At 41.2% G+C, this 18896-nt stretch overlaps 1 protein-coding gene across 4 annotated transcripts in view; it reads left to right on the top strand.

The window, feature by feature from the left end:
• Positions 1 to 18896, top strand: part of Daam (disheveled-associated activator of morphogenesis-like protein) — a 100593-nt gene that overhangs the window by 50575 nt on the left and 31122 nt on the right. The gene's annotated exons all lie outside the window — the stretch shown is intronic.

Here is an 18896-nt window from a genome sequence, read left to right as displayed (position 1 = left end):
AAGTAACTGTTTCTGCATCCTCTGATGATTGTACATTTTCGTTAAAATCTTAGAGAAATTGGGGAAATCCATCTGGTACCATTTTCCAGTTCCATGTCACAAATCTTCGATTCTTAAATTGTCCTCGAACAGAACGAAGAGCTATCAAACTTGTAACTGTTCCTGTTAATTTTTGTTGATACCCTGGAAAAATTGTGGAAATGCATCTGGTACCATTTTGCAGTTGTATATAGCCAGTCTTCCTTCTATAAAGTGTCTCGAAAAATATATAAATACCTGTCTCTGCATCCTCTGATTGTACATTTTTGTTGAAACCCTGGAGAAATAGTGGAATTTCATCTAGTACCATTCTTAAGTTGTATATAGCTAGTCTTCCTTCTATAAAGTGTCTCGAAAAATATATAAATAATTGTTTTTGCATTCTCTGATTTGTACATTTTCGTTAAAATCCTAGAGAAATTGGAGTATTCTATCTAGTACCATTTTTCAGTTCCACGTCACAAATCTCCGTTTCTTAAATTGTCTTGGAAAAGAACGAAGAGTTATCGAGAATCTGTACCTGTTTCTGCTTCCAGCAATTGTGTGAACTTTTGTTGTAACCCTGGAGAAATTGTGGAATTTCATCTGGTACCATTTTTTAGTTCCACGTCGCTAGTCCTCCTTCCTTAACCTGTCTCGAAAAAGAACATCTTATTGAACGTAACTGTTTCTTCATCCTGTGATTTTACATTTTTGTTGAGCCCCTACAGAAAATGATGTAATTCCACTTAGTACCATTTTTTCAGTTCAATATCGTTCAATAGCCTTCCTCCTTTACAATGCTCTGAACAAGAACAGGAAGTTGCCGAGCATGTAGTCGTTTATTCATCCAACGACTGTACATTGTTATTAAAGTCCTGGAGAAAATTGTGTAATTTCACCTGGTGTACCATTTTTCGGTTGAATCGCGAGTGTACAGTGTACTGAAAAACAACGAACTGTTATTGAATCTTATAACTGTTCCCGCATCCTGCAATTATTGTTGAGATCTTGGAGAAAATTGTGTAATTCCAATTAGTGCCATTCTTCAGTTTATGCTTCCTTGCAGAGCTCTGATAAAAGAACGAAATTTTATTGAGCGTATAACTGTTTCTGCATCCTGCAATTTTAAATTATTGTTGAAATCTTGGAGATAATTTTGCGACTCTACCTAGTACCATTTTTTCAGTGCAATGTCACGAGTCCTTTCTTAAAGTGTTCTGAAAAAGAACATTAATCAAGCTTAAATCTGTAATTGTTTGTGCTCCCGACAATCATAAATTTTTGTTGCCATCCTGGAGCAAATAGTGTAATTCTGCTCGGGGTACCATTTTCAACTGAAATACCACCAGTCCTTCTCACAGTGTTCTGATAAAGAAGGTTAATTATTGAACATGTTTCTGCAATGTAAACTTTTGTTGCAATCCTGGAAAACAAGTAACTCCACTTTGTACCATTTTTCAGTTCAGTCGATCCTTCTTCCCCGCAGTGTTCAGAAAAAGAACAGAAAGTTGTAGCGAATGTAGCGATCGTCTATTCCCCCAACGACTGTGATTGAAGCCGCGGAGGAAATTGTGTATTTCCGGTCGGTATCATTTTCAGGTTCTTACCGCGAGTCTTCCTTCCTCATTTCTGAAAAAGGACGAATTGTTATTGACCATGTAATCGTTTACTAGTCCGGCAACTGTACATTTTTATCAAAGTCTCGGAGAAAATGATGGTCATCTAATCCATTAGAGGTTTGATTTTCTCTCCCCGGGAGGTGCCATTTCGATAGAAAGTGTTCGATCCTTCTCGAAGTATATATCCTTGTCTATCGTATCTATTTCAAATCTATTTCAAACGCTTCGCATGATCGTATCTTGTTGGATGAATGAAACTTCGGAGCGTATCGTGTTCATTATACACTTCTACTTTCGTTGCTCGTGGGCGCTTCATCATTTTGTTAGAACTGGCAACCGGATATTATATACGCCTCATCTTCCTCGCTTTCAAGAGATCGTTTTCTTTTTCGCGGATCGCGTGACTTATGGTTAATACGCTTCTTCGAGTTAGTTCTTGAAGTCTAGATTTTGCAATTGAGCAAGTATTTAATATAAATATAATTAGACTGCAGATTTTTATGCATTATATGCAGAAATTGTCTGTTGTGTGTTTGATGCAAAAAGAAATATTGTAATGTTGTGTTTGATGCAACACAAAATCATTAAGGGATGAAATCTAATTTCATTTTGCTCCTGCTTCCCACAATCGATGCAGAACATTTTTATTTTGCATGAAGATTCTCGCTGTCTAATAATAATATAATATATTTTCTTATTATTTATTTTTATTGTTTTATATACATTTATTATATATAATGTATTTGTACATAACAATTAACTTTATTATCTTAAATAATTCAGTTAGACTTAAATATAAATATCATTTAAATAAATAGTTATTTCCGCTTTTTATTTGAGTATCCAAATAACAAATACCTTGTTAATTAAAATTTTATTTTTAATAATTATTCATTTAAATAAATTTATTTATTGCCCAACACTGCTATTATATAATATAATATATTTTCAATTAAATACTATATTAGTATATTATATTATACAATATAATGTATTTTCAATTGAATATTATACATTATATAATGTAATAATAATAATAATATTGAAGATGAATATAATAATAATAAGATATAATAATATTGTGAAAATGAATATAATAATATAATAATAATATTGTAACATATTATAATAATAATAGAATATAATATTGAAGATGAATAATATTGGAAACATGAAAAATGCGTGTGATAGAAAGTAGTAATTTAGATAACGGATCGCGTGTAGCTGCACTGAACTGTCATCGAGGAGTGAGCTTAATGTCTATTTCCGTCGTTTAAACGGCACCCGTTTCGCCGCGGAGAGGCAGTCGATAATTCGATTCCGGTCGATTAATAAACAGTCTGAGAAATCAGTGTATCATCGGTGCGAGCCCGGCGACTGTTTATTTTCCATCGGGGTAAAAACGGACGTAGCCTATAATCCTAAACGCGCGTACACATCTGCTCGTCCGCGAGACCGCGCACGTAGACGATCGAGTTCTGTGCGTTTTTACCAGCCCCGATCGTTGCGTTAGACGCAACTCGGCCCGATGTTAAACGATTATCTCGTTACGATCGACTGGTTTCAGCTCGATTCGATCGTTTTTGCGAGCTGAATCGCCGCCGGCAGGCTCTGTCGGTTGCATATTCGAGCGCTTGCGGTCCCTACAACGACCGGTCAGCCACCTGCCGCCCAAGCTAGACCGGGCTGAATTGTCCTGGCAAAAGTCCTGCACCTTGCAACGATGTCCTCGGGTGCAATCTCTCCTCCCTTCGTCTCGGAAGCCGACCTTAATGAGATCGGGAATATTGAAAAACACGATCGTCCGCTAGCGTGCTCCGCAGCCGGTCCATTATACATTATACATAGTACCTTTCTCCTACGAATTATGATGTATTTGGTATGTAAGCCAGTAGATTTGCACCCGGAGAACCTGCAAATCGAATTTCGATCCTCTAGGATCAATAGTTGAGGAGATATGGTCGCTTAAAGTTGAGAATATTCACAGTTTGTAGTGACGTCCTTACCTGTCAAAAATGCTCAACTTTAAGCGTCCATATCTCTTCAACTATTGATCCTAGAGGATCGAAACTTCGATCTGCATCCGCGCCGGGTTCAAATCTGCTGGATTACATACCAAATACACCAAAATTTCTGCCTTTCTCCTACGAATTATGATGCATTTGGTATGTAATCCAGTAGATTTGCACCCGGAGAACCTGCAAATCGAATTTCGATTCTCTAGGATCAATAGTTGAGGAGATATGGTCGCTTAAAGTTGAGAATATTCACAGTTTGTAGTGACGTCCTTACCTGTCAAAAATGCTCAACTTTAAGCGTCCATATCTCTTCAACTATTGATCCTAGAGGATCGAAACTTCGATCTGCATCCGCGCCGGGTACAAATCTGCTGGATTACATACCAAATACACCAAAATATCTGCCTTTCTCCTACGAATTATGATGCATTTGGTATGTAATCCAGTAGATTTGCACCCGGAGAACCTGCAAATCGAATTTCGATCCTCTAGGATCAATAGTTGAGGAGATATGGTCGCTTAAAGTTGAGCATTTTGACACGTTAGGGCGCTGCCTTACCTGCCAAAAATGCTCAACTTTAAGCGACCATATCTCTTCAACTATTGATCCTAGAGGATCGAAACTTCGATCTGCATCCGCGCCGGGTACAAATCTGCTGGATTACATACCAAATACACCAAAATTTCTGCCTTTCTCCTACGAATTATGATGCATTTGGTATGTAAGCCAGTAGATTTGCACCCGGAGAACCTGCAAATCGAATTTCGATCCTCTAGGATCAATAGTTGAGGAGATATGGTCGCTTAAAGTTGAGCATTTTTGGCAGCGCCACTAATCTGTCAAAAATACTCAACTTTCAGCGACAATATCTCCTCAACTATTGATCCTAGAGGATCGAAACTTGATCTGCATCCGCGCCGGGTACAAATCTACTGGATCGCATACCAAATACATCATAATTCGTAGGAGAAAGACAGAAATTTTGAGTCCGGTAAAGTGAAGAGCCTCCCAAATTTGTCAGAGCATATTTATCCTATAAGAAATCAAGGTCACCTTTAGTTTTCAAAGATGAATATATACTTTTCTGACTTCGTGATATTATAGCTGATGTCAAAACGAATCCAACGACCTACATGAAGCTGAATATAAAACAGATAAAAAGGTAAATCCGTATATATCGTGCACAGCGGTCATTACTAAAACTTCCTTCCTGTTAACATCGCGAACATTGTAAAGCGAATGAAATATCCTCAGTCACTGACCACGACCTTCGGTTCGGGCGCCCTCGTCATTGCACCTGTCTAATTGCATTCTAATTGTTTCTATCACGTTGCAACTTCCAATTAAAGACTAGGTGTAACATTCATTCAATGTTTTTGCTCTCTCGCCAGAAAAAGAACAAAGCTCTCCAGGCTCTCTCTCGAATCTGTTGCGTTCACTGGATAATTAGCGGCGCGAAAGATCCCGGTAATTACGCGTAATTAGGCTAACCGATCTTATTACGGTCGATCGGCGTTTTTCCGGCGGCGAGATGTCGATCGGCAGACAGTTAGGCGCTCGCGCTCGGCGAGCGATAAAGAAAGCAGAACGACACTTTCGTCAAGGCGGATTTCGCGATCGCACGGAGCCGCGACTAATTGCGATAATATCTGCTCGGGATGGAAAGAGACGCGGAATCTCGGAACGGTTCCTCGAGCGCGCGAATCGCTGGCCGCGCCGCGTCGCGCATCGGTTCGCATCCTGCGGGTATGCTCGCTCGGGTGCAAGGTACTTTGCACCGGGCCGTTGCACGATGCATGATCGCTCGAACTGCACCGGTGCATCGTTAGATATCATATTCGAGATGAACGAACTCCGTATGTACTCGGAAATGTTGCGTTCCTGCAAATATCCGATGGAACGCGTAGCTCGAGTTCCGCTGACTTGTTGCTCGCCGCTGGATCGCCGATCTTCGAGCGATCCACGATCTAGATAAGAAAAGGAGGATGCTGAAAAGTCGCCAAATTTTTCGTACGATCCACAGAAAATTATAACTTCAGATTTTTTTTGATAATTTCACATAGAAATATTGACCTTTGACGTTTCAACATTCGACATTAGAAAATTTGCAATATTTCGCTTTTTCTGAATCATTTCAACCACAAATGATAGGCTTACACTTTCTTCGAACCTACAGAATAATACCTTATCAATATTTTAAGCGTTTGAGGTATCCAAAAGTTATCCAGTTTTAGGGAACTTTGAGCGCGGATATCTCGGAAACTAGGCGAGATAGCGAAAAACTGAATACAATCAATCTTATTGCACATTTCATCAGCTTCAATTTTGTATAGCATGATCTTATCGCTAGGACGCATATTTTCCGAGATATCCGCGCTCAAAGTTCACTAACTGTGCCGAGAGAGTTAGCTAGTCAAACAGGGCAATTTTTCAGTTAGTGAACTTTGAGCGCGGATATCTCGGAAACTAGGCGAGATAGCGAAAAACTGAATCGAATCAATCTTGTGGCACATTTCGTCAGCTTTAATTTAGTATAGAATGATCTTATCGCTAGGACACATAGTTCCCGAGATATAAGCGGAAAACCGAAAAAGGCGTCCCTCTACGTGCCCCCCTGACTTTTAGTATGTTTACCTCGTTACTAGTTCAAACAAAGTCCCAAAGTTAAAAATTGTGTTCCTTCCATTTCCCTCTACACACCCCTTATGAGCATTCGTTGACTGGACTAACTGTTAAACATTTAGGAAGTAAAAGTGATTGTTTACCAAATGGTCTGTCCGACAAATGAAGTAGATCGCAAACCTCTGCGTCCAGACGCAGATCCCCCTCGAGATCGAAGATGGTTGCACGAGATTTAAACGTAGAGAGATCTTTAATTAGCTTATCACAGTGTGTGCCGCGAGTGTAATTCACTGTGGGTCTCACAGTGTTCGAGTCCGACGCATTACGCTGAATTTCATCGTGCTCTCCCATCAGACCCAACCCACAGCTTTTCAATCTAGCCTCGGAGGCTTGCGCCATCTTGGTGTGGGTTAGGTTTGCATTAGATCGTCTGCAGAAGCTATCGTTCGGTTTGATTAGGCTAGAATCAAATTCACACGGGACGTGTCGGACGTGTCGAAAGACCTCTCTGCTATTCCCATGTACGCATTCAGCGATAATCGGGCCCGGTGAAACTTGCGCGTAACAATGGCCGCTGAAAAATAGCTGAATTATCGGCGACGCTCTTTCTCTCGAGACTCTGTACATGTCTCTTCTTTTTTCGCCGTCGTCTCTCTCTCTCTCTCTCTTTTCAGCTCGAACTCTCACCGAAGATATTCGACAGGAGAAACTTTTTCGGACGCCCTTCTCTTATCGATGCCGACCGATCGATGCGTTCCACATCCGGATCGATATTGCGAACCTTCTACATGCGTCGTAGAAGAATAGGCTTCTTCTCACGATCGCCGCTTTCTCCCAATTTTGCATATACGGGACCCTACGAACCGGCCCGCCCAGAATTCGGATCGATTCGGGTTTCACTTTGATCCTCCGAGGCCCGGCGGACTTGATGATCGCGTGAATCGTCATTTCGATGAAGGTAGAACGGTACCTCGGATGTTTACACGAAGAGAATCCGAGGGGATTTACACCTCCGCTCTTTAATTGCCGCTCTGCGTCCAATCAAACTGCTCGGTAAACCGAATAGTATACCTCGAGGAAGATTTTCGAAGCTGGTGTCATTCCTTTGAATATGTTCGAGGTGATCTCAGATTTTCTGTAAGGATAATGCTAATTTGATCAGCTTGTAGTCTCGATTTTTAATACTGATGTTCTCCACAGATTTTTCCTTTTTTGAATGAATTATTTAGCTCACGTGTCCCTTCTCAGGGAACTCCAAGTACTCGAACACATGCTTCTAGAAAAATCCTACGAACACTTTAGGTGTATTCATTACGCAAGATAAATGAAAATGTATTTCTTCTTCGAATAATTTCAGGGAGTGATCTTTTACTATAAATTCATCAAATCCAGCCTGTATTATAACACTTTCACGGAAATAATAACGAAGAGGGTATTCCAGCGAGACATCAATGAATTTCACTTTACTTATCGAGGAGTATGAAACGCCACCGTTTGGGATCCACGTCTCTGTCGCGTCACGGAGGCAGCTGCTGTCAGAAAAACCGACGATCATTCGAGAGTCTCGGAAATTTGCGGGGAAACATTGTTGAAATCCCCGGCGAGAAGGTATTCTCAGCTTTCTACCGTAAAAAAAGACCGACTCGTTTTATTGTTCCAGTTATCGGAACTTGACGTTGATTTTTATGTGTGTGATAAAACGTCGCGTCGGCCGGCCTCTGGCTAAGTATCGATAATGGAAATCAAAGAAAGTAATTCACGACGAGAATCACGTGGAATAAAAAAAACCGATGAATTTCGAAACACTCGCTCTCGGTTGATTTAGTACGTAAACAAGTCGCGAGCGGTCGTTCAAGTTGAACACAAACATTCCACCGCCGCCGACGTCGTTCGGTCCCCGTGAAAACAGTCCGGAGAGATTACCATTCCAGACACGGAATTTCACATGCAAATGCCTTTCCCGAAAATATCGTATTACGAATCCATAATCATCACGCGTTTCTCCCGTGGAGCCACACGGATTCGGATTCTGACGCCTCTCACCGGAACATTTTCTTCGTTCCACTCCCAGACGCGTTCTGCACGGACAGTGATCGCATACCCACATCATTTTATTTACCACGCTTTCATTAGCTCGCATTCTTCTCTGTCTGTTCGGTACAAATTTTGCAATTGATTTTAAACTGACTTCCCGATGCGCTAGAGACTTGAAATCTTAAACATAGCTCAGAACTGGATAACAATGTAGTACTTAAAAAGAAATTTTTTTAAAAAGCCTATACGTTTCGGAGATATAAACTATTAAATTTAACCGTTACACCTCCCCGCGTGACCAAAGGTAGTACGTGATCGCGTTCGGCGATCCCCACTCCACGCGACAGCGCTCCCTACTCCACTCTACGCGTTCCCACTCTGACTCATCCCCACTCCATTGACCATTCGCACTTCACACATTAATGTGTGAACCAATTAACCAATTTCAATGAAATTTTCAGAGCGTATATAAGCTTAATATTTGAATAGGATCACCAACCTCACTATCTGTGTTAGACTACATATGAATTATGCTCTATTTCTTCTGTTCTGCACGGACAGTGATCGCATACCCACATCATTTTATTTACCACGCTTTCATTAGCTCGCATTCTTCTCTGTCTGTTCGGTACAAATTTTGCAATTGATTTTAAACTGACTTCCCGATGCGCTAGAGACTTGAAATCTTAAACATAGCTCAGAACTGGATAACAATGCAGTACTTAAAAAGACATTTTTTTAAAAAGCCTATACGTTTAGGAGATATAAACTATTAAATTTAACCGTTACACCTCCCCGCGCGACCGAAGGTAGTACGTGATCGCGTTCGGCGATCCCCACTCCGCGCGACAGCGCTCCCTACTCCACTCTACGCGTTCCCACTCTGACTCATCCCCACTCCATTGACCATTCGCACTTCACACATTAATGTGTGAACCAATTAACCAATTTCAATGAAATTTTCAGAGCGTATATAAGCTTAATATTTGAATAGGATCACCAACCTCACTATCTGTGTTAGACTACATATGAATTATGCTCTATTTCATCTGTTCTGCTCAACCAAATATTACGAAAAAATTTACGAACATTCTACCTAATCGCACACATGACAGTGAATTATTTCAGAATTTTTGGCTGCGAAATCGATTTTTAAAAAAATCCGCGTAACGAGCTGATCGGCTCCATTGAAGCGCCGTCATCGCCGATTTAAGGTGGCATGCGAGGAACGTGGAAGACAAACTGTTGATTAGAGTGTGCGAGCCGAAGTACAGTTGCCATTACGCGGGATAAACGTGCGGCGGAGTTAGCTGGGAAACGATATCAATCGCGGTGCGGTGATAGTCTGGCGAATAAATCGGTGAACGACGGGACGCGCGGGGTCCCGCATGATACAATAGTCCCGAGGTTTGAATGTGGCCTTAATTGCGGACGGGATCGTGTTAATTACGCGGAAACGATAAAAAGAGTCGGCAGGCCCCATTAAGACGATTCTGTTAGACAGGAAGCGTATCGCCGCGGATCGGCCGCAAATAAGAATAATCGCGGCTCTCCTATCTCTGTACGCCGTTCGCAATTAACATTCTCGGATGATGCACGAGCCGGTCCACGATGACAAATCACGCGAGAGTGTTTAACGTCTCGGGGGTTCTAGTCGCGGGAGTTCGTCGAAGAATAATCCTCAACCGAAGGCGGAGAGGAGAGCCCAACCGGTACCGTGAGATTCGACCTGATGCTCACTTTGCCATGCCGTGGCCTGCTTCTGGCTCTGGCTCCGCCACCTCGGGCTAATAGAAATATTAGGAAGCGCGAATTAATCACCGACTGGCTAGGAAACTTGTCGTGTCGACCTTGATTCCCTCGAAACGAAAGCTTTTCCAACGCAAGGTCCTGCCGCAAATAGATCGCACGCGTCGCCTTCACCGCTCCTCTACTTTCAATCGCAAATCCATTTATTGCTACTGACATTTTTCATTAGATTTTTTTGTTATGGTCCACTTAACTGGCAGGGTTATTTCGCGACGAGACCAACACAGGTTCTACCACGTTTTTGTTAGCTCGCATTCTTGTCTGTCTGTTTGTTCGGTGCGAATTTTGCAATTGATTTTATTAAACTACCTTCCCGGTGAGCTAGACACTTGAAATTTTAAACTTAGACCAAAACTGGATGACAATGCAATATTAAAAAAGAATTTTGTAAAAAAGCCTATACGTTTAGGAGATATAAACTATTAAATCTAACCGTTACACCTCCCCGCGCGACCCAAGGTAGTACGTGATCGCGTTCAGCGATCCCCACTCCGCGCCACAGCGCTCCCTACTCCGCGCCACAGCGCTCCCTACTCCACTACGCGTTCTCTCTTATAGTTAAGGGTTAAAATAGTAAAAGCATTAGAAGAATTTAATACTACGAAGAAAAAAGGAAAATCAATTTCTATTTTCACATCAGTTTGTTGAAATTCAGGTGGAGAATGTTTGTTTCGCATAATGTACCTGTACGAACATGAACCTATACATTATGTTTGAAGATCCTCAGCTTACTAAATCGACGATAAAAGTGGAAAGAGTTCTAGGTTCGATATCAGGCTGCGTGTCGCTATAATTAAATGCCAATCACCTGGGGGGTTCGTTTCGAATGCTCCGGAGCGTGCCGACTGGCCAAAGCTCGAATTAACGTCGTGCAGCATCACCGGAGGACAGTGTACAGTTATGTATCGACAAAGTAGCAGAATGTGTGTCACGAAGGCCCGAGCATTATTACAGTTTCACGCTTGATGTAATTGCCGGGCTGAGGAAAGAGAACTTTCTGACTTAACCACATGTTTCGTTCGATCGTTCCTGAACGGTGCACGCGAGTCCCCGATGGAACGATGGGATTCCATGTTCGCCGAGAGCTCTGTCCGAGCTTCGTGAGTTCGAACAAAGGCGGAGAGCTTTCCGGCTCGTTGCGATTCTTACTCTTACTCGCTACTGAAAGTGTCTTTTCGACAGGAAAGTATGACTCGCAGGATTGCACTGATTAACGAGACGTTCGCCTAATACTGGCTGGCACGCTATCGGAGATTTATCTCGGCTTGTACTCGCTGTTAACGGACTTAGAAAGCGAACCATCGAGTTCGGCCATTCTAGCCATTTTGCCGTTAGACTGCACGTAGTACTGGTGTTATTAGTTTCCATTTTGTAGGTGGACTCGTCAAGGAATTGTGAGGGTCAAGTTTGAGAGAAACTTTACTTTACCGGTCTCAAAATTAGTACCTTTCTCCTACGAATTATGATGTATTTGGTATGTAATCCAGTAGATTTGTACCAGATCGAAGTTTCGATCTTCTAGGATCAATAGTTGAGGAGATATGGTCGCTTAAAGTTGAGCATTTTTGGCGGCGCCCTAACCTGTCAAAAATGCTCAACTTTAAGCGACCATATCTCCTCAACTATTGATCCTAGAGGTTCGAAACTTCGATCTGCATCCGCGCCGGGTACAAATCTACTGGATTACATACCAAATATATCATAATTCGTAGGAGAAAGGCACAAATTTTGAGTCCGGTAAAGCAAAGAGCAGCCATATTTTTTTCATTCTGAATGCTTTTTCTTAAATTTAGTGGATTCGAAATTGCTATAATACCTCGTACAATAATGAAATGTTTAATAATTGATCAGATACCAACATATCTAATAATGTAAACAATATTTTCAATAATGGTACAGCAATTTTTAGTGGCGCCTTGGAGTCACCACTCGTTTCTAAATGCAGCAAATCCGTCTATTAGTGATGGGCATTATCGACTAAATTCAACTATCGACTAATTACTATTTAGTTACTACATACTATCGAATATTTAGTCGATAGTTTTTAGTCGACTGAAATTTCGTTTTAGTGGTTATACGTCTAGATTGCGGGCTATAGTCTATGCCTACGTATAGATCTCATTTCTCACTCACTCTTACAGCATTGTACTGCAGTGCTCACTTAGTATTATAGGCACAGTAAGAGTAAATTGGGGTAAATATACCAGACAATAATTAAGTAATTAATAATAATAAAAATAATTTTTAATAATTCGATATCGCTAATGAGTGAATGTATTTGATAGTAAATCTTATAAAATTTATTCAAAACATCCGCCGTTAAAATTCAACCAATAGCTCGATAGTTTTAAGCGACTGATTCAGTAACTGAATTTAGTCGATAGTTTTCAGTCGTTTACAGGTTATTCTCGTATTTACTCTTATTCTCGATGTTCGCTTGTTAAATGAATAGTAGGACAGTATGGGACAGTGCAGAGATATTAAATTTCGTGATTGAATGATTTTCTCTTTATTTAATAATAAATTCATACGCTACGTTATAAATATAAATGTACACAATTTATTTATATCACATATATAGTTTATATTGCATAAATAGCAATAAGATTTTAACATCCAATATGAATTAAAGTATTGAAATATCTATTACATATTTCATTACTTGCATATTTGCACGTCCTGTCATAATTATGTATTTCTAACCTTTTCGTTTCATCGTCTGACACTGACATTTGAAATTTCAAGATGGCGACGTGTAAACAGTCGACTGAAAATAGTAACCCCACCACTACTAAATTCAGTCGATAGTTTAAAAAATCAGTCGACTGAAAATAGTAGTTGAATACTATCGATTTAGTCGATAGTTTTTAGTCGATGGTGCCCATCACTAAATCGGTCTATCGAAAGACTCGATGAGAACGTGCCTTAATTCCGGTCACGGGACATCGGCGCGAAAGAAAATTGACGATCGACTGTTCCGCGAATGTATACATAGTTATAATACGTAGCAGACGACGCGGCGCGACACATTGAAGTTCACTGTCCCGCCAGTATTTACAGTTGCGAATCTGCGGCGCGTGACAATCTAGCGTGTCTCTCGATGGTTCGAGACGAAGAACCGATTTGCCGGTCGTGGATTGAAACGGTTTGTTTACAACGTTCGAGCTTCCGCCGCCGAGGAAGATGATCCATTCGATTCCCTAACCCCGAACAAATCGATTCGAAGCTCTCTCGCAGGTTAGTCAATTAAACGCGCGCGTGCTCGTTCCGACATTTTTCGTTCGGAGAATTTCACGGACCGATTCAACTTTGGAAGATAATGGTTGGGATTACTCGCGTCGTTGGAGCGACTCGCGTTGACACGAGCTCGCAATTTCCACGCAAGAGGTGTTCCACCCCACAGAATGAGAGAAAGAGAGAGAGAGGAGAGGGAGGAGGAATTTCGCAAAAGTTGGTAATGGCGCGCGTCACGTAAGTTCGCGCACACTCAACCACCGTGAACACTTACACGTGCACAAGACCACGGTTACCTGTGTACGACATTCTGGTTACACGAGGCTCGAGCTAACGGCTCATGGAAGGTTACAATTACCCCCGGGCTAATGTTGCTACACGGGATAAGGGAACAACGCTGTCCCCGCGATCAGCACACGCGTGAAAACGCTCGTCGTCCTCCTCCGTCTTCGCTTCACAGTGGTTTTCATTCCTTCTTCACCTACTGAACCCTTAAATTTACATGTTACACCTCTCCCCCCACCCTCCCTAAGCAATATGTATATGAAGATACCGATGTTGCATATGAAATGTCTGATTTTTATAGCAATGCCATTAAACAAACGCAATGCTGCTCTCTACTTTACCGGACTCAAAATTTATGCCTTTCTCCTACGAATTATGACGTATTTGGCGTGTAATCCAGTAGACTTGTACCTCTTGAAGTTTCGAACCTCTAGGATCAATAGTTGAGAAGTTATGGTTGTTTAAAGTTGAGCACTTTTGAGGAACTGAAGAAACTTGAAATTTGTTCAACTTTAAACGATCATATCTCCTCAACTACGGATCCCAGAGGATCGAAACTTCGATCTGCATCCGCGCCGGGCACAAATCTACTGGATTACACACCAAATACACCATAATTCGTCCGGTAACGTAAAATTTACCCTGCAAATTTTCTACCTGAATTGCAACAAGCTGGAACGACATAGAAATTTATTTTCTTCGTTAACATGATTAATAGTGATAATAATACAACAGACACAATTACAAACAGCATGCATTTTCGTCATAAATGCGTACAATCCGCTGTTTAATCGTTAACACAATGATCATATTTTACTTACATTTCACTACATAGTATTCTAACTTTAAAAAATGAGAACGGTACTTTCCGGTACATGTAATTCGTGAAAAAGTGTTATATTGTTCCACAAACGAGAGTCGCATACATAAACATTAGAATTTGACGAACGTCTTGTCGCAGTTTTGTAAACTCTGTACGTGTTCCTCGGCGTCGCATCGAGTTTACAAGAGAAACGAGGACTCGAACAAGGTTACCGATAATGAGACGAAGATAACGCGACGGTCTCTACCCGCGTTGTGTCCGTAATCTATATGTGTCAACTTATACGCGAGACACTTAATTAACTTGCATAAAATCCGCTGCTATTAAGTCGTTAACGGATTACGGATGAGAGGTGAGCGAGCCAGTGCTTTCTATCGCGCAGCCTAAACTGAAGGGTTAATTTTCCTGTGGGTCCGAGAGCTTTCTAAGAGAAAGGTGTTAACTACGGACATTTATATCCGCCGCTTAACGTGTTCCCCCATGAAAACGCAACAATGACAAGGTCCCCTGGGGTCATAAATTTTCGCAAGAAGGAAAGCGGCCGATGGAATTCCTCGAAAGTCTCTCTCGGCTGAGTTTTTTTTACGGATCATCGATATATGCAAGAAAATGGGCGTGTGCTATCTGTTTGTAAATCGGTGCTGCTTGTACTATGTACCACTTCTCGTCTCGAGTTTCACCGACAATATTTCCACTGATGTCGTAATCACACCGTCGGGCTCATTGTCAATGTTAACTGACGGATAGGAGCCAACCAGCGCGCGATTCGCCCGCGGACGAATGTTCTTCGACAACCGAAAACTTTGATAAATCGCTACGCGTCGTTGATTGCTATCTCCGTGAAAGATACACGCAGCTTGTTTTCCGATAGCGCGCCACTGAAATGTGGTTAACAGCTTGACCGTGAATTCGGTTAGGTTAACCTCCCCCCCTCCCCTCATTGTTCTGCGTTATATTCGAAATGAATGAAGCTATACAAAGATTCATTCCTCGTGGAAATAATTTTAATTGATTGACAATAACGTCTCCGTATTTGGATATTTGGAAAATGTTTATACCGCTGTCTAATAATTTATATACATGTATATATGTATACAAATGGAATCATTGTATTCTAGGTTGTGGAAGAACTGTTTAATTTTCCAGTTGACGCTAAACCTACCGATCATCGAAACTATGGTATCATAAAAATAACAAGATTAAATTTATTTATATTTCGTGCAATTTTTACTACATATAATAGTTATATACTGAAGTCAAAAATACAATCTCAATAATTGTCAGTTAAAAAAATCTAAAATGTGTCATTCGACCCCTTTTTTTTAAAGTTTAAAGACTTTTACGGAAAAATGCATTTACGTACTATCATTCCCCTAAAAGATGACGGTCGGGGGGAAAGTGTGGGCCCATACCCTCCCAAAAAAAAAACCTAACAGCCCAGGAGTCAAAATTGAGACCCGGTCAACCCCTTACTAGCCAAAGAGTGGCGAGTATTGATCCTAGAGGTTCGAAACTTCGATCTGCATCCGCGCCGGCTACAAATCTACTGGATTACATACCAAATACATCATAATTCCTAGAAGAAAGGCACAAACTTTGAGTCCGGTAAAGTAAAGAACAGCCAACCGATGTCCTATGTCAATTAGTGATCAAAACTTTAAACTTGGTTTAAACAAAAGTTTAACTTGGCTATATCTCGAAAATGAAAGTATGTGACGTGCACGAACAAACTGAGAACCAATTGTTCCCTGGAATGCTCAACTTTAAGCGACCATAACTCCTCAACTATTGATCCTAGAGGATCGAAACTTGGTTCTGCAGGTTCTTCAGGTACAAATCTACTGGATTACATACCGGATACATCATAATTCGAAGAAGAGAGACGGAAATTTTGAGTCCGGTAACGTAAAGAGCAGCCTTTCTTTCTTCTGCGGAAAACTGAGAACGACTTTTTACCATTTCGAACAAGTTTTATATCGTTTTATTCTTTTCCTGCATTTTCGTCTATTATCTTTGTCGATTTTCCGTTGTTTATCAGCAAACAATTGAATTCAGCAGTGTAGATATTATACTACGACCTTGAAGCGACCTTGAACTCGATGGAAGACCTCCGATCCAGAGGACAGGGGACCAAGTCCTCCCCCCAAGGAAAAAATGTTTAACTTCCAAAATTAAAATCGAGAAATAGCCTTCCGTACCGTTCACAGATAGTTCGGCTAAAAATGTCATCACGCAAAACCTAGGGCTGGGTTCAACTGGACCCCCCCCCCAAGATTGCATCCTGGGTGCGCCACTGAAATGTTGTCTAAATCATAACAATATGTTCCAGCTGATAAAAACACGAAGGGGAAATTTCGCATCAGTGCCGCGGTCGAATCCAGAGTACATACTCTGGTCTCTCGAACTAATTGGATTTCCCCCTCCGCTTATACTCGTTTATCAATTACGCGGCGGCGGCTGCGTGACGATATGCATACGCGTCGCGTTAGCTCGCGCGAGCAGAAATTACCGGCACTCTTTACAGCTCACCTTCTCGCAGGCCGGTGATAAGAAATTCGTCGAGCACGATAAGGAGGAGGATTGTCGGGGAAGCCGACCTCGTTGTCAGTCTCTTCGGCATTTCAAAGAGGCAGTGTCTGTTTGTCGGTGCGCGCGCGCACGCACGCACGCTCGAGACGTGCAAAAGTGAAATTCGCGGGTAATTGCTGGAACGATTACGATCGTGTTCGGGATCGTGCCGGCGCCTCGGGCTACTCTTTCACCGTGTCGAAAAAAAAACCCATCGAATCGGCGTTATGTCTTCCACCGGTCATCACGAGGACATCGAGTCCTGTCCAGAACCCCAGAAGACGTCGCGGCGGTTCTTCAGTGTAGGTGATCTCCTCTGCAATCTGTTTCCGGTTCCGCTCGATTACCAGTCGTCACCGTAGTCTCTCTCCACTTCTCGTAATCGAACACGGTCACGTGACGTTTCATCACTGTGATATGCAGATGCTCGAGAATGGTACCAAACTCGACCGAGCTTTTTCCCTCGGGGAAAAAAGCTTCTTTTTGGAACGTCTATTTTTTCGATCTCGAAGGAATCCTTCTGACAGTGCGTCGACTATCTTCGAACATGCGTACAAACCTTAATCTTAATCTTAATCTTCTTCAAATTTTTCTCCCCGTTACGTCATTCGGTATGACTCGGTATGACCAGTCAATTCGTCGATGTTTATTCGTTGTCGGCCGTCAATAATTTTTCACTTCCCTCGTAATTGAACAAACGATTTTTTCATTTGTGTAAGAATTTTTATATTGGTATGTACTCGAGCTGATTTTTATCAAATCGCTGTGATGACAATTTTATTTGTTTCGGCTCTCCCTAAATGTTGATTCGTTGTCGCCTGTCAACAATTTTGCACTTTCTTCTAACTCCAACAAACAATTTCTTAATTTGGGGTAAAGTTTACTTTACCAGTCTCAAAATTAGTACCTTTCTCCTACTAATTATGATGTATTTGGTATGTAATCAAGTAGATTTGTACCAGATCGAAGTTTCGATCCTCTAGGATTAATACTTGAGGAGATATGGTCGCTTAAAGTTGAGCATATTTCCAGCTTCTTGGCGACGCCCTTACCTGTCAAAATGCTCAACTTTAAGCGACCATATCTCCTCAACTATTGATCCTAGAGGTTCGAAACTTCGTAGGAGAAATTTACTAATTTTGAGTCTGGTAACGTGAAGAACAGCCTCAATTTTTTTTTGTTTCATAATTTTAACATTGGCGTAAACTATGTCGTATCTACGTCGATTTTTGTCAAATATGTGCGACGACAATTTTATTTGTTTTGAGCCTCTCTGAACGTTCATGATTTTTAACTCATTCTCAGTGAAAAAGTTATAAAAATTAGGTGAGTTAAATCAATAAATCTCTCTTATTGTTAGTAGAAGATTTAAAACTCTTCATGAAGTAATTAAAGATCAAGGGCTCGTTCTAACTGTATGGATCATTGACTGAAGGATGAGATTGTGATTCAATATCAAATATTAAATATACACAGTATTCTTCAAACGTTTGCCTACGGTTTTGTTCGAAAATTCAGATTTTAGCTTCGATTCCTTGCACTAGAATTTCAAGTGTTACAATTTTCTTGTCAAATTATGGAAATGTTGAAAATTGTTGGTCCCACGAGTGAGAAACATTTGATTTTCTGGACACAAGTTTGTTTGGAGAGAGACACACGCGTGAGACTCGCTGACGAGACAGCGTCTAGAAAGAAGTGGTTCGATATCGAGATAATAAAGAAGCCACGAACGATCAGTGTTCTGTAACGTAGATCACGGCGTACGCTTGCACTAGTATACGATAAGATTGAGCGACATGATAATTGGAGCGAACAATTCGTGGAACCACTGTGTACAAGCATAATTACGCAGACAACAACGC

The sequence above is a fragment of the Lasioglossum baleicum genome, chromosome 19 (assembly GCF_051020765.1).
Source record: "Lasioglossum baleicum chromosome 19, iyLasBale1, whole genome shotgun sequence".
NCBI lineage: Eukaryota > Metazoa > Arthropoda > Insecta > Hymenoptera > Halictidae > Lasioglossum > Lasioglossum baleicum.
The sequence above is the reverse complement of the archived record's forward strand: the minus strand, read 5'-3'. Positions and strand labels throughout refer to the sequence as shown.